General features: G+C 40.2%; 1 pseudogene; it reads left to right on the forward strand.

Moving 5' to 3' along the window:
• The first annotated feature begins 670 nt into the window (after positions 1-670).
• Positions 671-8,942, forward strand: LOC114496281 (annotated as a pseudogene).
• Positions 8,943-14,573: the final 5,631 nt, after the last annotated feature.

Genomic DNA, 14,573 nt, shown 5'->3' on the forward strand with positions numbered 1-14,573 from the left:
TAATGTAATCTGTTCCCGCTGTGGCTGGTTCCTAGAAAGCAGGAAACGAAGCCATAAAAATCCATCTACTTTTACCAGGGACAAAATACTTTGGCCCTATTGACTGAATAACAAAAATAAAACACTGGTCAGATTTCATGACTGATTCCTAGCAGTGCTCAGTGACTCAGGACCACATACAAACAAGGGTTTAACCACAGCCTCCTGATGACTCAGGTCTCCACACCTCCAGGAGAAGGACCAGGGCCTGGTAACTAAGGGGAGACTGGGCTATGATGCCGGGCCAGCTATTGTGTCTCTATGTCCAACAAGTCAGATTTGTAGCTCCCACAACTCCCTTCTGAAGCCCAGGTGAGGACTTGGAGGCAGGAAGGTCAGAGTTCCTTTGGGCCAGGACTCTGCATAAAGGTACCAGAGTAGCTCAACACATTGCCTCTGCATCTGTGTGTGCACTTTGGGGGTGGCTGGAGCCACTTCCAGGCCCTCACCCAGCAGGTGTGTATAAAGTGAAGGCAACATATGAGAAGCAGAGAGTCAGGACACACCAACAACAGCAGAGAAGTGGCAAATGACAGGGTGGGAAGAAGAAGAAGAACTCTAAACGCACAGCTGTCTGGAGCTGTTTAGAACAGAGATAGCAGCCCTGGAGACCTCAGATGCGGCCGGGGGCATGGCGGTGTTAGGGCTCTGGACAGTGATTGATGTTCAAAGTGAGTCATCAAGCAAAGGCCAAGCTATGTTCAGAACATTTTGTTTAAGAAGGCAAAGTAAAGCACTTTGTAAAAATCACTTTCCCAAATAAAATTTTAAAATTGGCATTTGTTTGGATATATTATGTTGGCTATTAATAGTATTTCCACTTAAAATATTAGACATATTATATATTACTATATTAAAAATCCCATCCACTGAGAACTGATTTTTATCTATATGTACTTATTGATATATAAATGTATACACTCACATACCCCTATTTTAAAATCAAATCCTCTATCTTCTTCTTCTTAAGCCATGCTTTCCTCCAGATCCCTGTAAAGCTGTTCTGCTTTATTTTCTTCCTAATTCTGCCTTACCAGGGTCTCCCCTGAAGTTACTCTTTCCCCTCTCTGAACCCTCAAGGTTGATATTCCTCAGGATTCTATCTCTGCTCTTCTTACCTGAAACACTCTCCCTGGGTAGCCTTGTCCACTGTTGCTTTGATGACACTCACATCTATATTTCTGACAAAGTTCTCACTTGTGCATGCATACATATGTGAGTGTGAAAAACAGTGCAGTGAACATCATCTGGAGGGCACCTAACATGTCCTATGTTCAAGCCTCCTTCCTGCTCCTCAGACGGGCTCCTTCTCAGTTTTTCCCTGTCTGAGAAACACTCACCCCATAACCCAACTTTGAAGACACTGTAGATTCTTCCCTTTCCCTCACTCATCCAAACAATTGCCTCCTCTTGATTTTGCTTCCTTAACAGACCTCAAATCTGTACGGTCCCTCCTGCCTTCCTCCTGTGAGCCGCTTTATCTGCATATTGTATCAGTGTGTGTCTTCAGTCCTCACTGTCACACTTCAGTTCTTGGTTCCTGCCCTTTTTGCTTGTACTCCTTGGCTCCCCTTTGGAATTTTGGATTTGGTAATCTGGATTTATTCTCAGTCACTATCCGGAACATGAAGCCTTGGTCCTGGTGTACGGTCTAAAGACCATTCTGCCCTTACTCTTACCACCACCCTCCGTAAAGAGGAAACTGGACAATTTCTCTTGATTGAGGGCACTTCCCCACAAACCATAGCTCAGTCATAAGGAATTGTTATTCTGTTTGGGAACTGTTGGTCCCTTTGTTAGAGTGCACTTTGTGCTCTGAATTACTTGACAATACTTGACTGCTGATTTCAATATATATAGATCATCAATGGGACCGCGTCTATCATCTGCTTTTTCTTTTGATTATTAGCAACGTTTTATTGCCTCATCACATGTTCACTAATTCTCTATCATATGCCGGACATTAGTAATAAAAACACCATAAAGATAACAAATGTTATATTCTACCAGAGAGAATTCCCCTTTTCCTCTATTAGGCACACAGGGTAGGAGGCTGGTCATTGCAATTACATGAGAAATTGAAGTGTGTTGGGCCTGAATCTCAGTTTCACTAAGATTTGCTCTCCCTCTAGTCTGCCCCTGTTACAGGGCATGGCTCCCCTGAGTTGGTGATTGTGAACCTGAGAGTCATCATCTCCTCAGCCCTGCAAAGCTGTAGCAGATCCTGTCTGCTCTCCAGAAGTTTCTGCCCAGCTCTTCAGCCTCTGGTCCCCCACAGCTTCAACATCTGGGAAACTTCTTGAGAGAGACTGGAGGCATTTTGAGAAAAAGTCTCCCTAGAGGGCCTTATTGTCCTAAGCATTTCAAGACAGTGAGAAGTAGATTTGACTCTGTCTTTTCGGAGCTTTACCCCAGTTCTGTAGACTCCTGTGCAGTACCACCATTCAGCAAATACAGGGAAAATCAACCATATGTTTGAGTCTCCTCCTTCCTATTTTTCACATCATACCTTTGAGACTGTTAAGAACTTTACTGTTTTGCTTTTTAACCCAGCATAAGTTCTTTGCCTAAGCAAACCCTTCACCCCTCAGTCGGGATCAAAAAATGCCCTAAGGAAAAAATATCAGATAGCATCAGCTTATTTGGAAAGGATTCTATTCTCTCTGAAATTTTAGTTCATCTTATCTTCATTGCTTCCATAGCAACTTGATGTTTTTAAAATATAAATTTTGCCATTTATCCCGGTCATCCTAGTGTTGTACTATATGTTACCAAGAAAAAAAGTCTCATATGAGACTTTCTGAGGGCGGCTTTTCATCTGAGGGCGGCTTTCTGTCTGAGGGCGGATTCGCAGGACCGGCCTCTAGTCAAGGTGCCCAAATCACCTTTTCCTAGGCTCACACTGCTGTCCGCTGTCCTGAACAACAGCCATCGTGCCTCCTGGTCAGAAGAACAAGCTCTGTGCTCGTGAGAAACGCTGCCACAACAGAGCCGAGACCCAATATCTTAATAGTGCTCAGGCCACTACAGGGAGGAAGCAAAAGCTGCCTGCTCCTCCTCTTCTGTTCTGGTGGACAGGCCCTCAGGCTCCACTGGTGCTGGCACTCTGTAGGTGTCTCTGAGTGCCGGGGCCACCATCCGTGCTGCTGCAGGTGTTTCATGTGCAAGATCTGCTGTAAGAGCCAAGGGCCATGTGGGTAAAAGTAAAAATTCCTCTGGGGCCTCAGCTTCTACAAAGGCCTCTGGCCTACGTATTCCATCTCAGAAGGCGACTAAGTTGGTAGAGTATCTTCTTACTTGGTATGAAATGAAGGAGCCTGTTAAGAAGGCAGACATGCTGAAGATAATCCACAAATGGTAGAGGAGGGACTTTTCTAAGATTCTCAGGAAAGCCTCTGAGCACAGGGATCTGGCTATGGCCTACAACTGAAAGAAGTCAAGTCCAACAGTAACTTCTACACCCTTTTCCACAATCAAGATGACACCAACGAGGAGAATTTGAGTAGATGTTGGAGATTTCCTACAAAAGTGATTCTGATGCCTCTCCTGAGTGTGATATTTTTAAATGGCAATCGTGCCTCTGAGGAGGAGATCTGGGAATTCCTGAATATGATGGTCATCTATGATGGAGAAAGTCAATTTGGGGGGAATCCAGGAAGCTTATCACTCAAGATTTGGTGCAGGAAAATACCTGGTGTACGAGCAGGAGCTCAACAGTGATCCTCCATGCTGCGAATTCCTGTGGAGTTCGAGAGCCCAAGCCGAGAGCAGCAAGATGAAAATCCTTGAGTTGCTGGCCAAGCTCAATGATAGTGATCCCACAGCCTTCCCATGTTACTATGAAGAGGTTTTGAAAGTGGAAGAAGAGAGAACCCAAGGCAGAGCTCAGGCTGCAGCCAGGGCTGGCACCCCTCCCAGGACCAGCGAGCACTGTGCAGCCACATGCAGCCACCATGCCCACCCTCACTGAACTCAAGGTGGAGTCTTCACTTTTTGGTTGGAAAGGCCTGTTAAGCAGTTGCCTAAACTGCAAAATAACTTGTTGGTTTATTGTTGTTGTTTTTAATTTTTAAGTACTGTTCTTTTAGACATGTTTTCTTAGATTCAGAATATATACTTATGAACAACATGGATGTCACAGTTGTTGCCATGTATCAGGTTAGTAGTAAGAGTTTTGTTTTTGAAATACAAATTGTCAATCCTTCAATCATTTTTGTGATACTGAACAAGATAACATGGTTTTAGGATAGGAGTGTCTTTTATCCAACACTGAAATAGTTGAGAGCAGTATCTGGATAGATAGGTACATAGATAAATACATAGATAAAACAAAAATTGGTAACTTAAAAAAAATTTTTTTTGAATTTTTTACTGTTGTTCAAGTACAGTTGTCTCCATTTCCCTCCCTCCTCTCCCCCTCACCCCAGCCATCCCCAACCTCAATCCTACCCCCCTTTGGTAATTGCAGTTGACATAGAATATTATTTTAAATGTAGGTGTACAACATAGTGATTAGACATTATACAACTTACAAAGGGTTCAACCCCATGAGTCAAGTACCCATCTGAATCATATGTAGTTATTATGACTGATATTATGAGTGATATTATTGACTATATCACCTATGCTAGATCCAGGATTATCTGCTACCACCAAGTCATGAATGCAAAGTACATGTCTATTCATAAACAAATGAATAAAGAAAATGTGGTACATATATGAAGTTGATTACCTGTTTTTTACCTGCTAACTTTAATCTTTCATTGTGCAAATTGTAAACATATGTACCTAGATTTGCTTATGTCATTCAAGAATGTCTGAGAATATAAACCATAGTGAGTAAGAATAAAAAGACTTTTTGATAACTATCTCGTTATTTTGTGCATAATATACAATAACTTGCCAAGTTTGTAATTAATGAATAATCATTTAACTTTTCTTAGCCTCATTTCCTTTTAGTGAAATAGTACTATTTTACATGAATTTGATGCTTACTGGTAAACAAAATATTTTGAATTCAAGAAAGAATGTGGTCCATATTCCATATTCATTTAATTTTTACAATACCTCTTCAGTAGGGGTTATAGTGATGGTGAGGAGAATAAAGATAGCTACTATTTACTCACTGTGTGCTAAGCCCTACGCTAAATACTTTATATACATTATCTTATTTAATCCTTACAATCAGCTGAGCTACTTCTCTCCCTACTTTCAAAAGGAAATTGAGGCTAAAAAATGTTAAGTGACGTAAGTACTCGAAGGTGGCAAATGGAAGAATTGGGATGCAAATACAGTATGTCTAGTTCCCAGTCCAGCGTATTTTCACTGCACTTCAGCTTTCTCTCTGGTGCGCTATCAATTTTTCTCTACGGTTAAACTAAAATGCCTGATACTCTTCAGCCTATAAGCTTCCCCCAGAACAACATAAATATAAAATATACTTATGACATATCACAAGACAATACTGAAAACACTTAGAGTGGGGTAAGGGACTTGAGTTGGTTGCCTCTTATTGATGGAGATAGTTTTGCCTTGTTCAGATGGCATTTCATGGTCTGGCTTCAAATCTGGACCTCAACAATAATTTGTAACACAAATGATCAGATAGAATTAGAGATGTGTCTGTGGCCACAGTAATGAGTAAACATAAAGCTCACAGGATTTAATGTATTACTTTGACTTCATTAGCATCTCACTTTGAACTTCTGTGTTAACCAGCTACAGATCAAATAGTACTTTATATTGGTAAAAATAAAAGCTATTCCACTTGTTTCTTTAAAATTCACTACTTAAAAAAAGCAAACTTAAAGTCATATATCAAACCGTTTGCTGTCACTTGGAAAAAGAAAAAGATTAACTACAAAAATCAGCCATTTTAGAAACTAAGTGAATAAAATGCACACTTTTATCATGTTGGTATTTCTCTTGATTCAGAATCATGTATTTTTAAGCACTTATTCCTCTTAAAATCGTTACAAAAATATGTTGATGCTGTGCTTCCATTCATGGTACAAATGAGACAGGGGAAACGTGAACTGGCGGAGTGTTTGCCAGGTCCAGAATTAGAGAAGGGTGGGCGTGTACAGCATCATCTTCTTTCCTCAGGAAATGTGCATGGGGAATAAGAAATATTTTACAAAAAATAAGAAAACGTCTCACCAAATAAGAATTTTAAGAAGGAAATGATATCAGTACAGCCCTGAATTCTTTATTATTTCTGCCTGAAAGCTTATAATTCTCAGTGAGTGAGTTGAATAATTTTTATAAACAGATTAATACTTTCAGAAAGAACTGTTTTCCTATTCACCTCTTCTTTGTGTATAGATTTCTTATATAGATATATAGACATAGAGTTCACATATATCTTATATATGTATAAATAAATCTGTTTAGCTATATATACACACATATATACACATTGGGTATATATGTATTATATATATGCATCTATAACCTACATGTGTACAACATACATGTTTTTTTATTTTAATCATTGTTCAAGTACAGTTTTCTGCCTTTTATTCCCATTCCAGCCCCCCACCCATCCCTCCCCACCTGCCTCCCATTTCCAACCCCCCCAGTTTTTGTCCATGTGTCCTTTATATTTGTTCCTGTGAACCCTTCCCATTCTCCCCTGAAATTCCCTCTTTTCTCCCCTCACATATGTGTTTTTTTAAAAAAAAAAGGTCCAGGTCTTTTTAAAAAAATTATTATGTAGATATCTCTTGATCTTTTGAGGTATTTTCAAATCATATATGTGTGTATATATGTGTGTGTATATATATAAAATTTCCTCTTCATGCAAGTGTGTTACATCAATAAAAGGAGAAATCATAGTACAAAGAGTTAAGCTAAATGTTTTGCCCACAATCACAGAGCAGAATCCAGACGACAGCCTGGTCTGCTGACTCTTCCTTCTTACGATGCCGCCATGCTTGTTTGATAGGCTTCACTCCAGCTGAGTCTCAGAAGGACACCGTGTCCCCATTTTGATCTCAGTAAATTAATTCACTGAAACAAAAGGTCACTTTAGACAGAAATCCAGTTTGACTGATTTCTTTCACTGTATTGTCCGGTTTAAATTAAATGAGCAAATCAGTATCTTTGTTTCTGTGTCACATACACAGCCTAAGTACTGACCAGGTGCTGTAACACTAGCCTCTGTGACCCATTTTAAATCCCCTCTTTTAGATTAAATAAACACCTGTCTCTCTAACTGGAATATGACTGAAAGGAAGGACAGAAGATGAAAAGGGAGCAGATGACTCCTTCCCAAGCAAACACTATTGAATTACAAAGGCGAAAAAAGCTATTTTTAAATATTGCAACCACGAGGGAGCAAATTTATCGATTGTATCTTTGTTTTTTCCTGCTTGTTGCTAGGATGTGGTCTATATTAAAGATAGTTGTTGCCTTGGTGAGAATCTTCCCAGAGCAAAGTAGCAGTGCTCCCCCTGCTGACGGACAAGAACAGGTCGTGTTGTTGTGTTCCGTTTTGTTTTGTTTTTCAATTTAAAACAAAACAAAATAATTCAGCAATTAGATGCCTTGTGTATATAGCTTTGGACATTCCTTGAAAGACTGTATTCTAAGGATATTAAAAACTATTTAACTGACACTGGAAATTTTCTTTCCTGCTATATATGAAGAAACATAAGGCAAATTCTGACCAGGTGCCAGATTTCTCACTGCCTGGGGCTATTTCTTTGTTTATTCTTTTTTAATTCAGGGTGAGCCTGGTGATTAAGGCCATTCTCACTTTGACATAAATTATTAAGTTCTTTGGGTGCCATTTAAATTTTGAAAACACCTGGGACAGGAAATGACTTATAATATTAACTAGTGATTTTTGCTAATCACTAGTTACTTCTAATAGAGGAGCAGGAGAAAGAAAGAGGGTTCCACAAATATCTTAGTTTCTTTCCTCATGGAAATTACTGGGAGCCTCTAACAGTAAAGCTGGGAAGTGGTAGGGATGCGGTGGTCAGGTTATGGAGAGGCAGGTGAGCTTCACTGAATTTGAAGCATCTGCAACCTACGCAGCTAACTGTTACCAGAAGAAGTAGAGTCTAGGAGAGGAATTAGGAAATGGAGTTATAGACTTAAAAATCATCAGTCTATGTCAGAGTTGAAATCACAGGTGTGGGTGAGGTCGTCCAAAAGGAAAATAAAGAAAATGAAGAGAAGCGGTCTGTGCATGGAGACTTGGGGAACATTGCTAACATTTAAAGAACGGGCAGAGAGGAACCACTGCTGGAAACTGAGGCAGAAACCTCAACATTTTTGGAGAAAATCAAGAGAAATTACTATTATATTAACCAGAGGGGGAGGAAGATTCAAGAAGGAAGAAGTCAATATTGTCAAAAACCAAAGATAAGCCAAGGAGAATGAGAACTTAGGCCCTTGGTTTTGCTAGCGAGGAGGTGCCTGGTGACTCCAAGCGAGTTTCAGTATCGTGGTGGGAGTGAAAACCCAATTTTTGCAACAGTTTAAACAATAAAGGAGAAGGAAATATAATGGGGATGAACAATACTATGGAAAATGTTGGCCGTGAAGTCGAAGGCAGAGATAGCGTGGTGCCCAGAAGAAAGCGTGGGGCCGGGGAAAGTTTCCTAAGACCAGCTGACTTGCACATGTTTGAAGGTTAGTTAATAAAGAAGAGTCCGTGAAGAGACAGACGGGAGAACAATCATCGTGTCAGACAGGGTCGAGAGACACTGAGAGTGGAAAGGACTAAGAGCACCGTTGGAACCTTGGAAAAGAGTAAGAACACGTTTCTTCCGGGACAGCTGGACCGCAGGGAAGGATGTAATAAATGGGCTTGGGATGGCGGCACGGTGCGGGTTCCAGGAGGACAGCACCGAGAAGAGAGCTTCAGGAGACTGGTCATGGTTTTATGTTAGAGCAGTTGCTATACAGGAGGAAAGGAAAATCAAACCAAGCAGAGATTTGTGAGAGATTCCCTGGGCAGTACTGAGGGAACGGTAAGATTGGAAATACAAGCTGAAGGAGATGAGCATCGGCACGGCTGAGTGGTTTGCTCCAGCAGCAACAGGTAAACCAAAGGCATGAGAACACAAAACAAGTAACTGGCTCATTCGGAAATATAGATTGCCATGGCCAACAAAGCGGACAAAAGAGCAATGTCCCAGCGAGCTTGTGGCAGTGAATAATTTGACTGTGGAGTGCAGGAAGAACATGAAAGGAAATAAAACTGACAGGGAGAAAAGGGATGGGGTGGAGGGTGGGCAGTGTGGCTGACTGGGTGGGACTAAGATGAGATCCAAAGACCAGAGATGCTGAAGGGTCTGAAAAGCTCATTTCGTGGGAGAGTGGACTTGGAAAGAGGTTGAAGGACACAAGCTGGAGTCTGTAAGGGCTTTTGAGAATTCAGGATCTCTGAAATGGAGCACTTCTTGGTCTAAGGGTTGCTGAAGGGGAGTGTTCATGAGGCTCTCAGAGGCAGAATAAAACTTAGAGCTGGTTGCCAAAAAAGAAACAACAACAACAAACCTTTAGAGAATTCCTCAGAGACTGTGAGAAGATAAACCTAAACATCAGGTTATAATGATTATAAAGATGGGAATCTATAACAGACTCCTATTTTTTAAGCTCCTACTATGTGCCAAGCATGTTACCACATTTAATTCTCTTTTCATTGTTGCTACTCAGTGGAGTTGCCATCACTGCCATTTTACAAAAGACGACACTGAAGCTCAGTGAAATTAAGTGACTTGCCCCAAATCCCTCAGGGAGCACAATGGCAAAGAGGGAGCAGGACTCCTCCGCAGGCCACAAGCATCACGCTGTGAGATTCAGTGTTTTGTCCCCAGCAGCTAACAATACCAAGCACATTTTAAGAGCCTAAAAAATTAGTCAAGAAGAAATAAAGAAGGAAAAGAACATATAAATTAATGATTAAAAAAAGAAAGAAGGAAGGACTTGAAAGGCCAGGTGCTTTTCTCTGATCCCTATTTACTCCCCAGAAGGGTATGGTCTAATATGATCGCAAAATCTAACTACCAGCAATAAAAAACAGAGGAGCACCCCCAGTTGTTCCCCTCCTCTTCATTTGCCATTAAACATGGAGTTTTGTTTTTAAATCAGAGCCTAAACTAAATTGAATTTTTTACATCAAGCCTTCCTGATTATCTTCTCTCTGTCCTAAGTTGTCATGTAAATAAATAAAAACAATCTGTTCTTCCCTAACATGGACCTTTCCAGAAATAATCACCACTATCAGTTTCGTTCCAATCCTCCCTGCACTTCCATTAAAATAATGAAAATGGGCTCAGGTTCCTCTGAGGACAGACACAGTTGACATGAAGCTGGATTTTGCTGGTCAAAAACTGAATGACCAGTTTTGTGCGAAATGTTTGTGTCCTTGCAAACACAGGGAAGTGCTTTCTCACCACAGTCATGGGAAAGAAGAACATTTTCACAAGTCTCTATTTTTGACAAATATTTTTAAGAGTGTAATGTTATAAATAAGAGAAAACTTAGCACTTGTGTGTAGGCTCTTGGAATAGAATAAGGGACCCTTCTTCTCTTGCAGACTAGCCCCATGACACTCACTATGGCAGGAGTTGTTAGGGCCGTGACTGCCAAGGGCTCACACCTCACCCTCCAAGTAGGTTGGGGGGCAGGTAAATGGTTTCAAGATCATGAGAATGGAAATCAGACCTCCAAGAGGCAGGAGGAAGTACAAAATGTAGCTCTTGGCCAATGGTCATGTAGCAAATCAGGCAGCTTTCAGAAGTCTGCCTGGGAGAGTGTTTCTGTGGCTTCTCTAGGCTGCCATGGGGATGCGGAGGGTAAATTGGAAGATGGCGACCCACTGCCCCCCCATCTAGCACAGGTCTGCCCTTGCTTGTTTTATACACTGGATTTCCAAATAAGGTGTCATTTAAGCAAAGGTCGTGAGAATTAAAAACAAAAACAGGAAAGCTCTAAGGTTCTTTCTAGTTTTTAAAATATGCTATGATTATAAATCTAGGGAGCAGCAACCCAGAAGGCGGAATGCTGTGATTTGCTGTGGCTTGAGAAGACTCACAAGGATTTGTTTGCTCAAAAGTCTATCCTATAAAAATCTAAACAAATGATTGAAGGAGGAGAGGTGGCTGGGAGAGGTTCAGATTGCTCTGGGAAAGAAGGGGACCTATCAAGTGATCCTGAGTTGACGACAGGGAACCTGGGGAAATCACAGGGGCCCTGATAGCCTACAAGGGAGAAAGGTCTTGGACACGTAGGAAAACCCTGTATTTTAGCTAAGACTGAGCCCAAACCCAGCTTAAGTGAAAGCTTGAATTTTTTTTCTGGTTTCCAAGGAAACATAATTAAGGGACACAGATCATAATTCCTCCTAGAATTGACAAAAAAATTCCTCAAAGGCTTATATACTGAGTTTGTGTGAAGCAATGAAACTTGGCTAATCGGAGGGAATCAGCAACTATGGTCAGACAAGAGGAAATAAGTGTGTAAGAGCTTTGGGCGTGGATGAGAAGTGGAAGGATAAGGGATAGTTGATCTTTGTCTATTCTAAGCCTGTGGAGGAGAGAAGACAGTGCTTTTCAAATCCAGGTTCAATATAGAAAAGATAATGTTCTATATTTCTAACATTTTATGTGACTAGGGTTCATTTTTAGTTTATGAATAATAATGCTTAAAGACAGGGGCCAAGTTATTGTACTAGAGCAGTATAAACTGCAGATAATCCATGCATTTGCTAGGCTATTTCTTTTGATTCTTGAGTATCTGTATCCTCTCACAGCTGCTTGCACATGTATTCAATAAAATATAGGGGTGGGCAAAAGTAGGTTAATAATAATAATAAATGATATAATAATAAATAAATAAATAATAATACAAGAATAAACTCTGTGTTTCATGTACTCAACTCTGTAAACCTACTTTGGTCCACCCCTGTACACTCAATGAACAAATAATGTGAGATTTTTGTGAGTATTAAGCCATGAGAACATTGAGGCTTTTCTTACCTTGAGTGACTAATAGCTTCTTTTGAGGGCATGATGAAAGTCCCCACATCAATGTTAGCTGAACATCAACATCATTGTAGACTATAATACTCAAGGGAACTTGGATGATATAAAGGAACCTGGAAAATCTAAAAATGTGCTAAGCCCTTTGCTAGCAGTATATACAGAGACTACAATCCATCCACTCCCAGGAACTGGCTTTTGGGGCAATAATGTTTAAGTTTTCCAAGCATTAATTACAGAATTAAAATGAATACAATGACAATGCACTGCATTAGGACTAATTCTAGAAAAACGCAAATAGTTACAATGTAAATAAAGACTTTGCTGGAGGGTGGAGCTGGTGCAAAGGCTGTGTTTCTATGCATAACAGGTAAGAAAGCAGGTTTTTTTCTGTTTCTTGTTAAATGACCTTCCTAGTTGAAGTTTTTGGACTAGATTAACACAGTCAGGAAGGTCTGCTCTCTTAGAGGATGAATACACCTAAATGTCCCAAATTTCTTTCTGCATAAATCACAATTTTATAAAATGGGTTATGTTTTTATCAACTGGAATATTAATTAGAATCATATTTGTATTTCTATTTCCCATATCTAATCATTCAGTTGTTTTAATAAAAATCTCCTTGATGATCACAGTTAAATATTCTAAAGATTATTCTCTGCTTAGTGTTTAATTTTTTTACTGTAAGGTGGCTTATTATTATTAACCAACCTTGACCATAACAACTACCCCTGCACATTACTACAGATTCTCAGTTCGTGAGAGCATGCAACTTCCAAAATAGGGGATGGGATGATTATAAAATCAAAATCTAAAGCCCTGGCTGGTGTAGCTCAGTGGACTCAGTGCAGGCTGCAAACCAAAGTGTCGCAGGTTCGATTCCCAGTCAGGGCACATGCCTGGTTTGTAGGCCATGGCCCCCAGCAACCGCACATTGATGTTTCTCTCTCTCTCTATCTCCCTACCTTCCCTCTCTAAAAATAAATAAATAAAATCTTAAAAAAAATAAAATTGAAATCTAGTCTTCTAGCCATCCACTCTGTTGTCACTCTTACCTGCTTTCATTCTGTTTTACTTAAAAAGAGGTCAGAATGTCTCACTCCTTGGTTCAAAATCCCACAATGGCCTAAAATCCTGCTGTCATTCAAATAAGCCAGATACACACTCCCTGCTCCAGAGCTTTGCATGTGTTGCCCCCGCATGGAACGTTCTTCTTCCAAATATCATCACGATTTGCTCTCTCTGCTCTTCCACACCTCCACTCAGTGCCGTCTCCTCTGTAAGGCCTTCCCTGCTGCCTTAACATTATAATCTCACTCCTCACTCTGGACATTGTCTACCCTTTTTCTCTTTAATTTTTCTACTCAGCACACATACCATCATCTAAAATAATACATATTTCACTTTAGTATCTTTGTGATTTGTTCCCTAATTAGGATAGAAGCTCCATGAGGGCAGAGATGTTTCTCTGTTTCGTTGCCTGTGGTATCTCCAGCACCTAAAAGAGTTCCTGGTAGCTAACGGATGCACATGGATATTTGCTGAATGAATTGCATAACGCCAAATAGAACCAACCTCCTCAACCAAAAATAAGTAGAAACAAGATGAGGAAATATGTAACATATTCATTAGGCTTTACTACTTTGCATGAACTGCTTTTGATAAAGTTAAAACACCTATATAATTTCAATTTTTTGATTAGTGGATTTTTTCATGCATTCAAAGATTTCTATTTTCTTTTTTTTTAAAGATTTTATTTACTTATTTTTAGAGAGGGAAGGGAGGGAGACAGAGAGAGAGAGAGAAACTTCAATGTGCGGTTGCTGGGGGTTATGGCCTGCAACCCAGGCATGTGCCCTGGCTGGGAATCGAACCTGGAACACTTTGGTTCCCAGCCCGCGCTCAATCCACTGAGCTATGCCAGCCAGGGCGATTTCTATTTTCTTTCCCAGGAAAACCCCAAAGGTGATGTAATGAGCAGCAAAAAAAATCACTTTGTATTTCATCCACTTCATTACTTTCCACTACTTTCAAGGCATAATGAGAGGGATTAGGAGTAAGAGCAAAAAAATATAGATACAAACAGTCCCTGAGAAAAAGACTGTTGGTCTTATCAACAGAACTAATCAAACACGGGCACAGAGAAATTTTCTTCAGTGAGGCCCCCTATATAGTTTGAGTTGTTTAAGCCACTATATTCAAGTAAAAATACTTTTAAAAAATTATAGACTAATGGACTAGAACGTAGTTCTCCTCATCACACAAGGAGGCAGTATTGCTCAGAAAAACTAAAGATTCTACTTCCTTAGCTAAGTCATAAAAATGAATCATCACACACCCAAAATCACTACAGAGAGGAGCAGCATGCTTTCCCATCTGACTACTGGTTCAGCCCCTTCAAAAGTCATTGCCTTCTGAATGAAAACCGATGTTGCCAAAAACCAACACAAATGCGTTTATGAAGCCCCACTGGAAGGTGATCTGTTTGAATATTCACTCAAAACAACCTTGTTTCAAATCAGGATTTTGTCTTCC

The sequence above is a fragment of the Phyllostomus discolor genome, chromosome 5 (genome assembly GCF_004126475.2).
Source record: "Phyllostomus discolor isolate MPI-MPIP mPhyDis1 chromosome 5, mPhyDis1.pri.v3, whole genome shotgun sequence".
Classification (NCBI taxonomy): Eukaryota; Metazoa; Chordata; class Mammalia; order Chiroptera; family Phyllostomidae; genus Phyllostomus; species Phyllostomus discolor.